This window comes from Lygodium microphyllum, chromosome 12 (assembly GCF_053477565.2).
Source record: "Lygodium microphyllum isolate KBCC chromosome 12, Lygodium_microphyllum_v1.1.10, whole genome shotgun sequence".
Lineage (NCBI taxonomy): Eukaryota > Viridiplantae > Streptophyta > Polypodiopsida > Schizaeales > Lygodiaceae > Lygodium > Lygodium microphyllum.
The window spans coordinates 77,575,620-77,594,584 of NC_141146.1; positions in this window are offsets into that span (position 1 = coordinate 77,575,620).

The window sequence follows — 18,965 nt, forward strand, 5'->3', positions numbered from 1 at the left end:
TAAGCTGTTGATTATTGCCTTGTGGAGGCCTGGTAGGTTCTTGGGGATGAGTCACCAATGCCTTGTCTTCCTAAGGATAGCAGCTAGCTGAAAAAACAATAAGAAAGGTTGGAGTGAAAATAAAAGTAAGAAAAACAAAAAAAGGATTAAGTGTCACCTCGCGAGAGCTTGGTAGGTTCTTGGGTATCAAGTCAGGAACTAAGGCCAATGCCCTATTCTCCGTGGGTCACTCTATGCTTAGCTCTCTCATTTTTATATACCGGAGTATGGAAACCTTAGGAGGCAAAGGTGTTACAATAAAAATATGATGACTAGGCTATAGGATTCCTCACCTAGTAGGAGGTCCTGGTCATGTTGTCCTAAGTTAGGTAGGTAGTTCAAACCACCACTAGAATGACCTCTTTGATAGGTTTTTTAGCCAGTCCATGTTAGACCAATTGGTTAGCGACTCGCTCTGGATTTCTATCAAATTATGCCGGGTCTATCCCTTGTGGATTCTCATGCCTTGATTCTGTAACAGGGTAGGGTGAGAGTTGTTCTTGTGCTTTGTTGAGTCTTTTTTTTGTGGCAGCTTGATGCTTTCTTGTGCAGATCAGTTCATGGGATTCGACGAGTTGAGTCACCCTATCCGGTGTCGCCAATGAGAGAAATATTTAAAGACCCGTAAAGTTCCAAAAAAAGCGGATTAATGCAAATTTTATGCGAGAATTTACAGCCGATGGAAGTAGAACATGAGGATTCAACAATTTTTAGAGACCAAGGAAGACGAAAATGCAAAATTCGACTATTAGGGTGGTTGTAGATTTTTAGTTTTTTTTTACAATCAAATTGAAGAGAGATAGCTTCTCCGTTGTTCAAGATGTCAAGCCAGACATGTTGGATTTTTCAGATTTGAAATCGGGCACTGGATGGAAGGAATTCGAGTGACTGGACATTGCCAAGGTCAAAATGGGCCAAAAGGGAGGAAATAAATTGGGCATGGCCTTTAGGAGGGGGCGGCGAAGCCCCTTAAATTTTTACCTTTTTCATTGGGTGGGGGGGAGGCATTTATCAAAATGGTGCAGCAAGGAAACGATGCCCTCATGACGTCAATTTTGGATGGAGGGGGGTTGGAGGCCTGTAAAGCAAGCCTTCAAACAGGTCATGCTTGGCATCTTCCTTAATTTTATGCTCTCCATCACCACCTCCTAATTGAAAAATGGCTGCTCGATGGAGAAGCTGTAAAATCAGTCTTTCTTTCTCCTCCGGGCTACCCAATCATAACCAATGCCGAGTAGATACATGCCATCAAAACCTCTAAGTATGGCCCTACTTATATAACTCCTATCTTCTTTAGAATATTAGCCATCACTCGCAATCGACCCTAAGAAGATCATAATATAGCCCACCCCTATTTAGATCAAATCCTTACCAAGGAGGAAGAGATACACATCTCTAGTAGTAGGATCAAATCCAGTGACTTCATAACCGATGTCCTAACCTACATTACCCACGTAGGCATTCGACCTCATGGCATGGACTAACATGCTCATTGGAATATAACCCACACTTTTATGCTTGGCTCATGCAAAAGTGAAGCCCTGCACACATGTGCTTAACGCCCTTAACCCTTCATCCTCCAATCCTAGGAATGATTCACATCATTCCTAGGGGGGGAGGGGATAAGGTAGAAAAGAAGACATGTCTTAAAATCTCAACTTAATTTTAAAAGCTCATTTAGGAATGGTTATTGGAATGCATGGACTGCTTGAACCAAAAGTTTCATTCTAAAATTAAGCATTTCATATTTCCATATCTTGCATTTAGTATCTACTTATCTTGTCGCATGGAGTTTTCTTAAAGAAAACTAACAATGAGCTATAATGTCATAATAGCAATCCAACATGGAAGGACAAGACAAAGGCAACAAGATCCCATTCACAAAAGAAGAACAGGCCAAGTATGGCCTAACACCTAAACTTGGAAGACGTGGTCATGGAAAAATAGATCATGAAGCGGATCGTCGATCGAGGCAATTTGGGAAAGTATATGTGTTGAGAGTATAGGCATATGAACCCTCTTTATGTAGGAGTGGATAAGGGTAGGCAGGTGTGAATGGTCCCGAGGGGAAGGGAAACCCTAACCCTAGCCAATTGGGGCTACATAAATAGCCCATGGGTCTACATCAAGTTTTGAGTGAGAGTGACCCAAGTTGTACTTTCATAATCAACTGAATAACCAAGACTTGTTCTTGTACTTGTGTACTCTTATCTCCCTCTTTTGCACACTCTCTAGCTTCCAATCTGATTTTGTACATGGTATCAGAGCCATCTCTGATCCTTTAGCTTCCCTCAGCCTCTCTACACACCTAAGTGTACAAGAAGAAATCTTGTCCTCTCATTTATCATCATTTCCACCATAGCCAACTTGACCCACCTCTATTGGAGGACCTGGGGAGAGCAAAGGAGAGCATTTCAGCTCCTAATTTCTTCAGGAGAGATATTCTCCTCAGATCAAGGCAATTTGGTGTGGCACATCGGAGGCTAAAATTAGTCGACGTGGAGGGCAGCATTACAGCAAACACTGAAAATGGCACAAATCTACAATGTGACATGTTCCAGAGCACTTGTTGATGATGGTACAATCTTGGTAGCTATCACAGGGCTTTGTTATCCCCCCCAGTGGACCATCTCCCTCTAAGAGGTTTGAAGAAATTCCTCCTCTCCTAGCTACTATGAGCAAAACCCTAACAGTGGGTTTCTCATAGCCATACCCAAGAAGCTTCAATCTTCCTATTTTTTCAATTTCTTTCATCTATAATCATTAACATTGATTCTAATCACTAAAACATATGCTTTGAAGTGTATTCCTAATCTCTGAGTAGCTCCAACACTCAGGGGACATCATAAGTTCACTGAGAAGCGTACTCTCAAAACCGGTAATGAGTCAAGTGTCTCACCAAACTTGACAAGGTAATAACTAAACATCTCAATCTTGAGATGACTACTTCTAAGCACTGAAAATGCATTTAGTGACATCAGTACTACTATTGCCCTATGAATATTGATGTGATTGAAATCTCCTCTGACTCTTCACCATGTTTGGAGGTCGTTAATCGACCTTGCTCAAGCAAATGCTCGTACACTAAACCACAAGGTGGGGAGGAGCCAGAAGTCCCAGTCAAAGTTCGCCTCATTGAAACCTAGGAAAATAGTAAAACTTAAATCAAGGGTTGTTCGAAGGATAGGACCGCCAAAATCCTACCTTGAGATATTACATATGTATGATTTCCAACCTTTTTCATCCTTAAAGCTTTAAATTTGATTATCATTTGTAGGGCTATCAATTTTATTATTTGGTTTGTACTTGGCCACTTGTAAAGGACTAGACACTCCCATTGCCAAAAGAAATAGGTAAGCCCTTCCTATAATGGCCATGGCCTATGTAGATGTAAGGCCTCAAATTCATAAGTTCAATGGAAAAGACTTCCATCCCTAGTAAGTCTTAGTAAAATATAAAATGATGAAATGAGGCTGCTGGCCCTTCATAAAAGGGACCAAAGTTATTGACCCATCAAATCCCCTTGATGTAGAAGACGATGAAAGAGCTCAGGCAATCATCATGCTTCATTTGGATGAATCTTTAATTCATCATATTGACCAACTCTCCACTGCCACAATGAGAATTGGGATGATCTTGAAAGGCTCTATGGCAGTATAAGTAAGAACTCCAAGATCTTTCTAAAGATTGAGTTTCTTAGCTTGGAGTATAAACAGGGAGAAGATCTATGTAGGTTTATTTCACATATAAAGGGGCTCATGACACAGCTGGACTTCGTTCAAGCACCAATTCATGATGAAGATGCCATTGCCATCCTTTTGAAATATGTAAAGAAGGTCTTTTCAACCCTTGTTACTACCCTTACTAATATCCCAAACCCAACTTTGGCAAGTACCATTCAGTCATGCCTAGATGAAGAGAAGAGGAACTATAATGAAGGCGCTTTACTTCTCGTGAGCAAGTGTTAGTCCATACATCTTCTACAAAGTGCTCCTTCTGTCATAAAAAAGAGCATATTGTAAGTAATTGCTAGAAGAAGTATCCCAAAAAAATGAAGTGTAATAAATGCAAAAAGACTAGGCATATCAGCAGTAAGTGTCCTAGTGCTCCAGAAGTACCTAATGAATTGGAGGCCAATTTTGCCTCTCCCAAACCATAGATGATTGACTCTTCTGAGTCATGTATCCCCTCTGCCTATAACCATCCTTGTAAGCATGTTCTATAAAGGCATCCAATTTGGGTTAAGGGGGGGCATTCTCTAATGCTTTGCATTCCAATGCCACATGGCATTGAGGGGGGGTGTTGAGAGTATAGGCATATGAACCCTCCTTATGCAGGAGTGGATACGGGCAGGCAGGTGTGAATCATCGTGAGGGGAAGGGGAAACCCTAACCCTAGCCAGTTGGGGCTATATAAACAACCTAGGGGTCCACATCAACTTTTGAGTGAGAGTAACCCAAGTTGTACTTTCATAAGCAACTGAATAAGCAAGACTTGTTCTTGTGCTTGTGTGCTCTTCTCTCCCTCTTGTCACACTCTCTAGCTTCCACTCTGATTTTGCACAATATGGAGAAGGTCAAATAAGTTGTTTTGACTATAGCAAGTGCATGGAGTTTCTGTGGACTTTCGATGCTAATAGGAACCACGGCACTGTAACAGTGAGACAAGGAGAAGAAACACGTAGGGGTCGAGGTTGAATTGAGCCCAGAAATGGTGGAAAGCACGTTGGGCTTGGTCAAAAAGTTTGAGAGGCAGCCTACAAGGGATGTCTACGATATGCTAGGAATGGACAAGGCCCTAGTTGACACCAACGACATCATAAGCCTAGCCAATATTCTAGACTCTGAGGTCAAGTTACAAGAAAAGATGATACGTTCCTTGTTCTCTAGTTAGAGATACAATGCTTTAATGAGTAGGGTTGGAGTGCCCTTGCTAGAGAGCCTTGTAGCCAAGTCCTAATTGGATGAAGTGAATTGGAATGGCTATGTACGAAAAACCATTAAAGATTCTACAAAGGCACTAGCCATAGGTACAAGACCAATAGGGGAGAAGTCCACAATGGCAACAGCAAGGAAGAAATCATCATCAAAGCATCGATTACAGGGTTTGGCAAGGTGCTAGCCACTATCATCCAAGAGATTGTGGGAGAAATGGAAGGTGAAGAGGTAGTGGGGGAGACACCTAAAAGATTACCACTCCATGAGCAAGAGTAGTCAAGTGAAAGGACAGTGAATGAGGGTGGAGAACTGGAGATACCCTCTAGCCAAGGAGAGCCTTGGAAGCCAAAGAAGAAGACTCCTCAAAAGTAGCAGCAAGAAACCGGGGAGAGAATGACCAAGGAAGAAAAGAAGAGTTGTAAAGTGCAGCAGGAGTCGAGGAGTTTTGAAGAAGAGAGGAGGAAAGAAAAAGCAAAGGTAGAAGAGCTATGTAGAAAGGAAGAGAAAGACATGGTTCAAGCCACTCATATGTCAGCAAAACAACCTTCCAAGGAGGAGGAGTTAGTCGCTATGAGTCCACTAAGGGAGGAAGGCCCAAGAAAAGAACCAATGCCAAAGTACTAGAGATCAAACCACCATTGATGACAAAATGCAAAGGCAAGGGCCTATTGTATCCAATCTTGCCTATTCTCATGCCCCAAACTATAACTACCTCAGTGACATAGTGGACGTAAGCAATCTCATGGCATCCAATCTCACTTGTTCTCATGCCCCAAACTATAACTACCACAACCATCCAAGACATCATTGACACAGTGGATGCAAGAAATCTCATGGCCTAGGTGGAATATCTAATGAATAGAGTGCAAGAAATAGCCCCAGACTTGAGTGGAGGAACTCCAACTGTTAGAACAAAGAGACTGACAAAAGATAGAGGCATCGACAATGTCTATACCTACAACAATACTGCCATCTATGGACTCTGACAAGTACCTCAAGGAGCTTCTATTATGGAAGAGGTGATAAGCATGGGCAGAAGGCTTAGAGATTGGTGGAATGCAGAAAGAGAAGAATCCAACATTGTGGGGGATGAAAGCAGAAGACTATTGGGAAGATAAAGTTATGGAGGTGCCCAAGACTGTGAAGGGGTAAGAGTCACAGCCAAAGTGAAGGAGAAGAATTTGGAACAAGAATATGGATGCATGGATGACATTTTGTAACACCCTACCCTACAAGGGAAATGACACAAAATATATGCCATATCCAAGAAGGGTAGGAGTGGCCTTTAACGTCGACATCCATGGTCATTATGATTTCCCTAAGATATATAATGTACATACTACTAGGCTAGAGGAAGCCCTTATATTCTTTGAAGATGACTTAGGGCCCTCCATCTCTTATTTCCTTAGTGAATTCTCTTTTTGCCCCAATCCATCTTTTATTACAACATGTAACTACCTTAGGCTACTTAGAGTTTTACTTAAGTAAGATCCTACCTCTCATGAGTACCACCTACTACCCCTGTTTTTTAATTTGAATGCTGACATAGATACCTACGCAATGGCTAGGCTCATGTGATGAGAGCCACCCTCCTTCCATCCATTTGTATGGCCCTACTAGAGGACATGAACGACAGTCGATTCACTAGATATAATCATCCTTTCTTGTCCACAACCCCTCTAAATGTACATATGAATCTAAAGGACTACATACAAAGTAAGAACTTCCTTAGTAACTCCCTCAAGCCACCAACCTCTTCCTCTCACAACCATGAACACGAGGACTAGTTCTTTGTGTATTTTATTTTTTTTTACAGAAAAAGGAACCAAGAAAAATAAAAACATAAAGAAAAGAGAAAAAAGAAAAATACAAGAGCAAAGAAAGAAAAGAAAATCATGTAGAAAGCAAGAAAACACACCTCACTTGATGAGTGCCACAATCACTGCACCTAGAAGTCGTCAAATTAGGTACATCTAGTGGCCCTGATCAGTTGGCTCCATTTCTAACCACCTAGCCCTTTTGCATCCCACTTCATGCTTAGGGCACATCAAGGGAAAGACATACCTAGGGAGGTCACACTTGCCTATGGTTAGACATGTCTCCCTAAGCTACACACACCATCACACCTTCCCTTTACACAAACTAGGTCCTCAAGTGCAGGATAACACCCCAAGCTTTGACCTAACTCCCAGTTGAACTAGCATGGACACAATGCACTGCATGGCAAGGTAGACATACCCATTAGCACCTTCTTTTTCTTTTCAGGTGGATTAAATCAATCACAACAACCCATCAACTCTAGAGGCCCTATCATGCCTTTAATCCACTTTCATCCTCCACAACCTCAACCATTTTGGCATGCTTCTCTCCCATGTCCAATCCCCAAAAAATCCCTATATCGACTTACATGACCACCCTTCAATCACCCGAGCCCTCTTCAACAAAGTCCTGCCAGTGCCATGGGACTAGGAGGGGGATAATGTTAACCCCAGTGCAAGATAGAGAAAAAGGAAGCAAAATAAAATTTAGGAAAATTCAAAAATAGAGCAAAACGGTGAAGGCAAAGGCACATTTTAAAATATAAAGATATCCCCAAATTTTTGTAAAAGAGTGCCAAGATCCCTCATGTACAAGTTGTAAAGATGAGATGAGCATAGGTAAAGGCATAATGTAAATAGAAGTGAATAGGAAAAGAGGACCTTGGCAAGAGGACTGATCATGCAAAAAGGGTGATGGGTGCCCAAAGGGATAAGGGCATGTATAAAAGCCAAAAAGTGAATAGAGAAGCTCATTCTTGGTGTGTGGCAAAAGTGGCTCCTCTTCTCTTCTCTTTTTCTCTTCTTCTTCTCTTCTTATTCTTTTCTTATTCTTTCTTTCTTGTGCTCATGCTTGAGAGAGGGAGTGTGAGAGTGTGAGACAGTGAGTGTGTGAGGGTGAGGGACTGTAGTGGAGAAGCCCTCCATCTTCTCCTCTTCTCTTCTCTTCTCTTCTCTTCTCTTCTCTTCTCTTCTCTTCTCTTCTCTTCTCTCGCATGCATGGCTATGAAGCATGGATCTTAGGTGGAGGATTGAGGTTGCTTGAGCTCACATCTTGAATTGTGGAGCTACCAGTGTGCTAGAGAGAGAAGGGTACTCAATCGGGCATTGAGGTAAGCTCACTACACTCTAAGGCTCAAGAGCGCGTATGGCTATGTGAGAGATATCCATTGGTATTTGTCTTAAAACACTTGAGCAATAAGTGGTCACTGGGTCTTGGTGGTCAACAAAAGCTCTCACATAATCGAATTGGCAAATCAAAACCACAAAGATTGGGATACTAAGCCTCCGCCTACACTTTGGGTTTTTCAAACGTCTTTCAAGGTAATCGATATGACTCTCTACAAGCTAGCCTTTGGGTTGGAAGCCATTACACCAGTAGAATTTGTAGGCCCTAGTTTTCAACATGGTACAAGATTAGCTCATTCTAGAGGAATCACTTCCATTCTGGATGGAAGCCATCACCCACTAGCTCAAAGAAGACCAGATATGTAACAGCTACATCTTATCTGAAGTCCAAGCCCAAGTCGACCAACTGTCTTGTTCCAAAAGGGCCAACTCATCTTGGTTTTCAAAACCCACACGGATAAACTCCTCGGCAAGCTCAAATTTTGGTGGAGTGATCCTTTTTGGGTATTTCATGACTCTTAACACTAATTCTTTTTATCTGATCGACTTACAAGGCAAGTTGCTCCTGAAGCCTGTTAATGGATTCCAGCTACAGAATTACCATGCAAAAGGTCTCCAATGCCCATTCCCATTAATTCAAATTATCCCACTTCTCCTTCCACAATGGATTTTGGATTGTCTTCTCCATTAGTTGCCTATCTTCAAATCAGATTTTGGAAAGTCAACATGTGGGGACATTGATGATGGAAAACCTGGCTAGATGGATCCACACATCTGCATTAGCATGTTGATGGTCATTATGATCATCACATGACCACTTACTTATCACTTATTCTAAAACTACTATTTGCAACCTTGCGGGTCTAAAATAGGGCTTGAAATAGCCTTAGATGGCCAAAAACGGGATGGAAAAGCCACTAAGGGCTAATCTACATAATATACCGTGCTTTGCTTGCACACCAAATCTCACACCAATCTAAGATTTTCACTTTGCCTTGCTTTTGGTGCCTCCACAAGTACTATCCAAGAGAAAGAATGAAAGAATGGAAGAGCTTCATACCCGTTGCTTACTTGCTCAAATCCTTGATTCTTCTCCTTCACTTCAACCTTTAAAACAAGCCTCTCTCAGTGGCACCGCTCTAATACTATGTTAGGAATTCCGTGGTTGGGGACTTGCTTGAGTTGCTGTGTCAAATATACACCATACACACAAGAGGAAGCTCAGTCAAGAACACAAGAAGAGAGATGGAGGCCAAAATATTTTCTTGTTGGTTTCTACTTCTTCTTTCTTCACACAATACAATGTACACAAAGTATAAATAAGACAAAACATAAAGAAAAGAGGCCTACTAAGTCAAACAGTGCATAACTGACTATACTGATTGACTTGCACTATAACTATGCCAACTATAGGTAGGTGCAATAAATTACATGTACTATTGAGTAGTCAGTGAAAAAGGCTACTTCATGTATTTCTATGCACTTGTTGTTGTGAAATTTTGCAGAAGACTTGTTTTCTATTCCATATCAATTTTATGAAAATGACAGAGAACATAGCTAGCATAGTTATAGCGCCACTTGATTAGTATAGTCAATTATACATTATTTGACTTAGTAGGCCACTTTTTTTAATGTTTTATCTTATCTATACTTTGTGTACATTATATGGTGTAAGGAAAGAAGAAGTAGAAACTAGTAAGAAAATGTTTTGGTTTCTATCTCTGTTCTTGTGTTCTTGAGTGAGCTTCCTCTTTTGTGTATGGTGTATGTTGAGGGTAGCAACTCAAACAAGTCCCCCCACCACACGATTTATGACAAGGGAAATGGATCCCCAAATCCTGATGATCCAATAGCGAGGTAGGGATCCTAATCCTAATGATGCTATTTTTGAAAATCCCATTTCTCCCACTCACAACTTAATGAAATTAGCCACTACTACTTACTCCATGCTCAACTAGTCAAATCCAAAGCCCTCTCCCTCAAGAAATGGCACCACATTCATGCCCTTCATAGTGTTGAGACCATACACATGCAAGAGTCGGCACGCAAGCTTGCCTTGCATGAGTGTCCTTCAAGCAAGACCAGCTTCGCTAGTAGATTTAGTGGCACAATATACCTAGAAAAGCTCACACTACCCTAAAACCACCCTTGTGGACCTACATGGGCCTTTGGGTCTAATACCATGACCTCTTGTATAACCCTCTCCCTCCACTAAGTCCATACCCACTTGATCCAACAACACCCTACCAACAACCCCTGCCAAATCCAAACACACCCCACTAAGGCCATTGCCACCGTCCACAAAACCCATTCCCGTGGGTTTGGTCCCCCTTGCTTCACTTTCGGGCCACAACTAGATCCGATATAGAATGGCATGCTAGACACTGAGGATGAAGGTGATGTCAACAAGTAATACTATAGGTCTAAGTCTACCATGTGTACTAGTGTTAAAGATAGTGGCGATATTAAACACGAGAGATGCTAGTGGTGCATTGAAGAGCTGACAGGAGTAGAGGAGGAAAGACAACCTAGCATGTGCATAGGTGAAGGGAATGTCCCACTGCCTGACATAGCACATCGTTAGAGAGAAGGTCTTGCCACAAGTAGTAACCTAAATAATAGTAGGGAGTGAAGCATGGTGGTTGTTGTTGTTCAAGCATACTCATAGTCCCAGAGGCTAAGTCATAGGAAGTTCTCTTGCTTGATGCCATGTTCTTCTTGAGTCTTTCTTTTAGTCTTCCTTATTGGCATCCTAAGTGCTCTCTCTCATGGGGATTTTGAGAGTGATCTTTTTTCTCTCCCTTAGCTTCATAGCTCTCAGCCTTGCTGCTCATTGACTATCCTCTTGCTCGAGGCTTCTTGTTTTTTAGTTGGTTGGTTATTCTCCTTTTCATTAGCAACTCTCTCATCATGTTCCTTGTGGACTTCATATTCCCCTTGTTCTCTTACTAAAAGTGAGATGGTCAGGCTCGTTGGGGTGGGAGAGCGATGCTCCTCTCAAATTAGTGATGGCTTTGAGGTCTCCTCTACTACTTCTCTTTCTGCCTCCCCCAAATATTCCTGAATAATTCCTGTTAACACTCCTCCAAAGCCTATGGTTGAAGCCTTGGAGGTAGGTATTTTCCTCTTGGTCGATGTCTTATTGTCCCACCTTTTCTAGATACTTGGCAAGGTTACATCATTCTATCATCTATGCCACTACCTCTTCGGATGTCACCACTCTTTCTAGATTATGGATGCTGTAATATTTTAATTGATTAAATGCTTGGATCTCCATGACTAATTCGTATCTTCTATGTTTCTCCTCCAAGAAGGTGAGTCTATTGGCTTTATCTTGTTGTCTTGCCATTTTGGTCCCTGCCATCACACCATATTGCACAATTAGTTTTCTTAAATGGCATCTCTTGCATGGAAAGTAAAATGACTAGAAAGTCTAGTGTCCAACAATGAGGAATATAACCCACAAACTGAAAATTCTCATACCAACCAAACCACTTATTTTTGCACATTCATTCTTCCCCTTTAAAATTCATTTCTGATTTTTCATCCATTATTCCCCTTCCTCTTGGAAAATATGAAAAAATTTCCTAGGATTAAAGAAATCAAGGTGTATGGGCATTCACTGTCTAATATACCCCGACCACTGCAAAAAAATGCCCCCTTTTTATTCAAAAATAATCAAAAAAAAATTAATCCCCTCCCCCTGTCATCGCTCGACAGTTGCCGAGGGGGGAAGGAAGAGGACGACGTGGCGGAGGGTGATAACAACACCGAGCAAGGAGGAGAGGAAGAAGTCGATGACATCGAGGGAGGAGGAATAAGTAGGTGACGACAGCGAAGAGGAAGTGGCCGATGATGAAGATCACATTAATGATAAAGGAAAGGTCGATTATGAATGGAGGCCACAGGCCTACCACCTTCCCTACTACCATACAAAGAGGGGCGGCCCAACTCTTGCCGCTCCCAGATGGAGGCTCGAGGCTCCATCACACCTCCCCTCCCAAACCCCTATAACCCCCCCCCCAATTGTAATGGAATGGAGAATGACAATATAGCAGAGAGGGTGATAGAGAGAGAGAGAGAGAGAGAGAGAGAGAGAGAGAGAGAGAGAGAGAGAGAGAGAGAGAGAGAGAGAGTGTGTGTGTGTGTGTGTGTGTGTGTGTGTGTGTGGTGTGTGTGTGAGATAGAGAGAGAGGGGGAGGGAGAGAGCAATAGAAAGGGAAAGAGAGAGAGAGGGTGAGAAGAGAGTGAGACAACGAAGAAGAAGAAGAAGAAGAAGAAGAAGAAGAAAAAAAGAGGGAGAGAAAGACAGGGAGAGAGAGAGAGAGAGGGATAGAGACTTTCTTGAAGGTTCTCCTTCTCTTCCCGTCAGCATGCGTCCTTTCTCTCCCTGTTTCCCACAACTTATACCTTCTCTCCTACGAGATTGTTCTCCACCCTGCAACCTTAACTCCCTCCCCAATTGGCCCCCCTCTCCCCAATCAAGTACAATGTGTGGAGGTCTTGTGCGATTCGCATCTAAGTGACACAAAGATCAAGAATGGCCCCCAAGCCGAAAATGTCACATGCAGATGGGTATCCCTCAACAAGAAAAGAAGCCTCGGGTGAGGGCATCACTGCCAATCCAACTGCAATACTGATCGTAAGAAATGAATTTCCAAATTAATAAGATGCTTGCTTTGATTCCCCCATGAGATATGTTAGGCTCTGTACTTTCCTATGCTAGAATAGGTCATTGAAAATTATAAATTGGATCTCAAATATTCAAATATGAAAATTTCAATGTGCTTGTATCAAGGGAATTTAATTGCACCTAGTTTCTATGCGACGAATCCATGCATAGCATAAGTAGCATATGGGATTCTAAAGTATTAAGCATCAATGAGTCTTTGATTAACCTTTACCTAGGACAATACTATTTAAAGTTCGCAAATGCACATAGATGGTACATACATGGGAGAGATTATGTGAACTTTACATCAATGACACGCGACTCCTTGCCTTAGGAGAAAGGAAGAAAAGTCAAGTTAAAATGTTGCATAGTAGGGAAATGCAAGAAGATAAATGTCACTTAGAGAAGAGGCATAAATGCTCTTGCTAGATTTATTAACTTGCATTGAAATGATAGGACTTATGTTGTGTACAGTGTTTGAACCCTTAGCATATGCCTTAGCCAAAAGAAGGGAATGTTAAGTAAATTTTATTTTTTGATCCCAAGGGGGAAAGCAATTGTGCAATGGCAACGTTATCATGTCTATTCTTGCAATGCCTGGAAAAGAATACCATTGTTTTGTTGGTTAATCAAACAACACGCTAAATGCTTTTACAATCATTCTGGTTTGGATGATTATTCAAAGTACTTGTGTTTGATGGGAAATGCATGGCAAGGGTCAGTAATGACAAGTTGCCATGGGGAATAAACTAATGTTTTCTTGGAAGATGCAAATGCACATACATGCACTGAGTTAGGGTTCCTAACGTTACTAGCACAAGTGCATCACATGTGCACATGTGTGCATGTGTATATACATACATGTGCACATCTCTTTGTTTGTATGTATCGGTTTGTGTTAGTGCCAATGTGTGTCATTGCCAATGTGCTGGTGCTAGTACATCTAAATGCATCTAAGTGCACACAGTGCACTCAGTCAAACTAAGTGAGGAAAGATGTAAGGTTTGTTACAATGGGCCTAAGGTGGGTTAGGGTGTGGGTGGTTAGTGCGATCAAGGGTACTTGAGTTCACGTGCATGTGCATGTGCTAGTGCAAGTGTGAGTGCTAGTGCACATGTGTGCACAATAGTACACGTAAGCACATGGGTGCACATTCATGCACTCTAGTGTATTGTAAGAGGTTCTCTCCTCCTTCTCTTAGAACCTCCTCGGCGAATAGGGTGAGCATGGGTTGGATTTGAGGCAAAGGAGACTCTTGCAAGTGCACACAAGATTGGCATGATGTTGTGCACTTTCTATGCACTTGGGCTCTTGAGTGATTTTAAGCTACTAGTAAGTGCACAACGTGTACAAGGTAAGTGCCAATAGTTGCCCAAGATTATGTGCAAGAGTGGGGTAATGCACAAGTGATGTATACTAAGGTAGTACAATGATGCATGTGGGTAGGTTTTGGTGCACAACAATGTACTAGGATTACAAGCTTGTGTGCCAAAATGAGTGTGAGTGCAAGTGTGAGTATGCTAGTGTAGTGCGCTAGCCCTAGTGTACTAGGGTGAAATTAGTGTTGTCTAGTGTGCAAGAATATTTTGAGTTATGCCAAGGGATGTGTTTGATACAATTGCAAGATCGTAATGCACTCCAGTGCATACAATTGCACATGCCAATGCCAATGTTGGTGTGGGTACACTCAAGTGCACACACATGCACTCATGTGTATACAAGTGTACGACCTTGTATCACTAGGTGAGGTGAGTGCATGTACAAGGCCTAATGATCTTTCCCTACTTCCCCTTTGAACCTCCCTTGCAAATAGAGTGGACATGGATTAGTGTTGGGGGTAAAGGTGCCTATGCCTATGGCACCTTGTATTTACTTCATACACTGTGACCGCACACCTGTACACTATAGATGGAGGGTGCACATCATTGTCCCTTTATTCTTTATTCTTTTAGTGACTGTTGAATTCAAAAAATATGGTCACACATTGTGATTGTTGGAGTTTTCACACACACACACACACACTCTCTCTCTCTCTCTCTCTCTCTCTCTCTCTCTCTCTCTCTCTCTCTCTCTCTCTCTCTCTCTCTCTCTCTCTCTCTCTCTCTCTCTCTCTCTCTCTCTCTCTCTCTCTCTCTCTCTCTCTCTCTCTCTCTCTCTCTCTCCATCTTCCATAACTCTTACTTTGCTCTTGCTTCCACTTGTATGCTTCCATTTAGGCTCAACCTTTCAACTAGTATTAGAGCATATATTCAAGGAGCTTCTTCATCCCTTTCTTTAGCCCGAATTCAAAGCTTCAGCTCAAGGTTTCATGGTAGCCATTATTTATTCCTCCCAAGATGTGCATTGAGTCTTTTCTTCTACTAGCTTGTTCAAGCTTTTGTCTAGGAGCTTCCCCTGGAGTATCTAAGTCTTGTTGAGTACTTATGGAGTTGAGAAGCATCCATTTTATCCATTTTGAGTGGATACAGAGCATGTTGTAGAAGTCATGGACAACTATGGTAACTTGACAGTACTTTTGTATTTTGGCTTGGCCATACCTTGTGCACATGATATCAAATTCAGGTCTTCTATAAGTAGAAACAAAGAGCGTGACAAGAACTACATATCTAAACACTCATAAAGTTGATTTTGTGGATTTTTTAGTTCTCTATTTCACGCACAACATTTCTATTTGGATAGCAAATAATGAGCTCCATTACACATGTTTAATGCTTTGGTGATGCTGTTTTGGCGCCCAAATATTATGATTATATTTTGGGATGTGAATTGGATGACTTAGAGATTGATTAGCTTAGTTTTGTAGATTTTATTTTCTATCTATAATAATAGTTTGGGTACCAAGCTATTAGTGGTAACTTTACGCACTTAAAGTCTACATGCTTTACGAGTATGCAACTTGGATGTCTTGGTGCTGAACATTGATGCTATGCTTATGTAATTCTCTGGGCTTCAATTTTGAGCCACATTTGATGTCTTGACACTTTGGCTATATAGTGGATCACTTACATATGGGCTTGAGGATTTATTGATGTTTTGTGCTCCTAGCTATATGCTTGACGTATCTTGTATTCCAAATGGTCATGTACTTGATGTCTTGAGCTTGCATTACTCATTTATTATTTGTATTTGGTTCAATGGACACTATTTGTTATTGGCATTTGAACTTTGATACTTAGTTGACATTGGTTCTTTGAGGCAATGGGACACTTGGTTCATGTATATGCTATCTTATATGCTATTGGACATAGTTACATCCACTTATGGGCTGATTTGATTTTGTATGCTTTGGATTTTGGTACTTACCTTTATCAATAGTTTTTTAGTGATGTATATACTTATGTGATGTATAGTTTATTGATACTTTGAATTCGTGACAGTCTTTTGTAGTAGTGGTCTATACTTAGTCACTACTAGTTGCATTCTTTGTATCCTAGTTGCTCCTCAAATATTCGTGACAGTGGGAGCTTTCTTCCTTGGCTAGTTGCCCATAGTTGAATTGACATATACTACTATCTTTATTTCAACATTATTGTAATTACATTTTTCAGTATTGTCTTAGAGAGTAGACATTGTACTTTGGCAATCTATTGCTTTACAGTTGGTGAACAATTCTATACTTTGGTATTCCTTCTTATGTTGCCCTTGTTTTGGTTGAGTTTTGGGGCCTGATTTGCAATGATTTACAATGGCCCATTCTCTTGGATTTTACATCATTATACTATCATTATGGATGGTTCTTTGAAAGATAGTGTTGTTTCCAATATTAAAAATATTGATGGCACAAATTTCACCTATTAGAAGATATAGTTATGGTAAATGCTAGTTCAAAAGAAGTAGGTTAGACCTTTGAAACCAAGAGCATAAAGCTCAAAGGAATTAACCTAGATACTTGGAATGAGTTGGATGATCTATCTAAACCCACTTTTACATTGTCATTGTTTAAACAAGTTTATTTTAATGTTTTGGCACTTGAGAATACTGCTTGGCAGTTCTGGAAAACTATATGTAATATTTATGACAAACAAAGTTTTGCTTCATAGACATATTGGTTGAAATAACTCATGGTCCTTTGCATGAAGAAAGGGACTAGTGTGCCTGCCCATTTGAATGAGTTTCACTCAATTTCAACCAGTTGAATTTGCATGACATTGAGTTTAAGGATAATCTTCCTCCCTCGTTCTTGCTTGTGACATTGCTTGAGTCATGGGATAGTTTTCATATTACCATGTATGCTAATATGCCTAAGGATGGCTTGAAACTCCAAGATATTAAGGGTGTCTTACTCACATAGGAGATAAACAGGAACAATGTGGATGTAGCCTATACTTCTCATGCATTGACTATTAGGGACAAACATGATGGTAGGAGCAGTATTGACCGTTGTGGTAGAGATTCCCACAAGTCTTAGTCTCATGGGTAGCCTCACAATAAGTCTCGTGGTCAAAAGACTCTCTTATATGTTATTACTGTGGGAAGTAGGCTTATATTAGGCCTTAGTGACATAAGATGAGTGATGATAAGCACAAGGAAAAAGGCAATGACAAAGTGCATGATAAGTTTGATTATCACAATATTGTTCCTAGTAAGTCCAATATGAAAATTAAGGAGATAAATGCCTTGAGCACCCAATTCCAATGATGAATACATCTTGATAGCTTCTTCTCTTCATGCTATCCGTTGGTTGATGCCTCCTTCACTTTTTCTTAGTATTGGATACTTGATTCGATGGCTTCTTTTCATGTTACCTTGCACATGGATTGGTTCGATTCCTATCGTGGCATGACATGTTCTACAAGACTAGGAAATGACTTGGCATTGTATATTATTAGTATTGATAATGTCAAATTATAGTTTGCTTCATGCAACACTTTTGTTTTGCATGATGTACACAATGTTCCAACTTTGACAAAAATCCTAATGATTATTTGTATAAGGTCTGGGCATATCCTATTAAGAAAAAATGGAAAGTCTTATCTACCTTTTAGTGTTGCCTTACTCTTGTTGAGAAACAATCTAGATATAGGCTAAAATACCTAAGGTTTGATAATGGGGTGAATATGTTTCTAAGACATTTGAGTAGTTTTACTATGAGAAGGGTATTAAGCATTAGTTGACCATCCCTTACCCCCCACACATGGTGTTGCAAAGTGCATGAACATGAAGATTCAAGAGAGTTTGTAGTATACTTAGCCAGGTAGGCTTACTGCAATATTTTTGGATTAAGGCAGTTACTTCTACCATACACTTGATAAATAGATCTCAATGCATTGTTATTTGTGTTACTAGGTTACAGAGGAGGTATAGTTTGGAAAACCTTTGTCATATGCTCATTTACATGTCTTTGGATTTGAGGCTTTTTGTTGCCATGTTTCCAAGGACAAATGCAACAAGTTGGATCCTAAGTTAGTGAAATGCATCTTTCTTGGTTATGGGGATGTTAACCCTCGGAACAACACAAGGTGCAAAATGACACAAGGCGCAAAAAGAAGGCTTAAGAAGGAGCATAAAAAGATAGTGCATTGGACCACTATCACAAGTGATGCTACAAACAAGGCTAAACAAAAACTAGTGGTAGATGGTAAGAGAAAGGCCCCCATGCATGAAATACCATTGGTCATGGCTACCACAACCACCCCAACACAAGGAGCCATAGAAGTAGTGTTCAATGAAAGTAACGTGATGGCTTGGGTACAATATCTACTGGGCAAAGTACATGAGTTGGCACCAATAGCATCAAAAGGGGCCCCAATGGTAGGAGCCAAGAGACTAGTAGTAGTAGCCAATGCAGAATCCCACCAAAGTCCGAAGGTGCCATGCCTTGAGGTATCCACCACTTCGATACCGTCAATAGTACATAACACATAAGAGTATGGTGAGCTAGTGAAGGAGCTCTAGAGCCACTGTAAGAGAATGAATGAGGAAAGAAATGATGTGCTTGTTGAGCTAGAAATAGAAAAGGATGCTTTTGCAGCCTTTTGACTAAAAAAATTAAGTCAAATGACAATATACACCAAGGAAGTGATGGCACTGAAAGAGGCCTTGAAGGAAAGACAAGGTGAATAAAATCTAAAGGACATGTATGAAGAAGAAAGGGAAAGACACATGGCTTTAGATAAAATATGTGCCTTAAACTCCAAGGAAAACAAACATCTG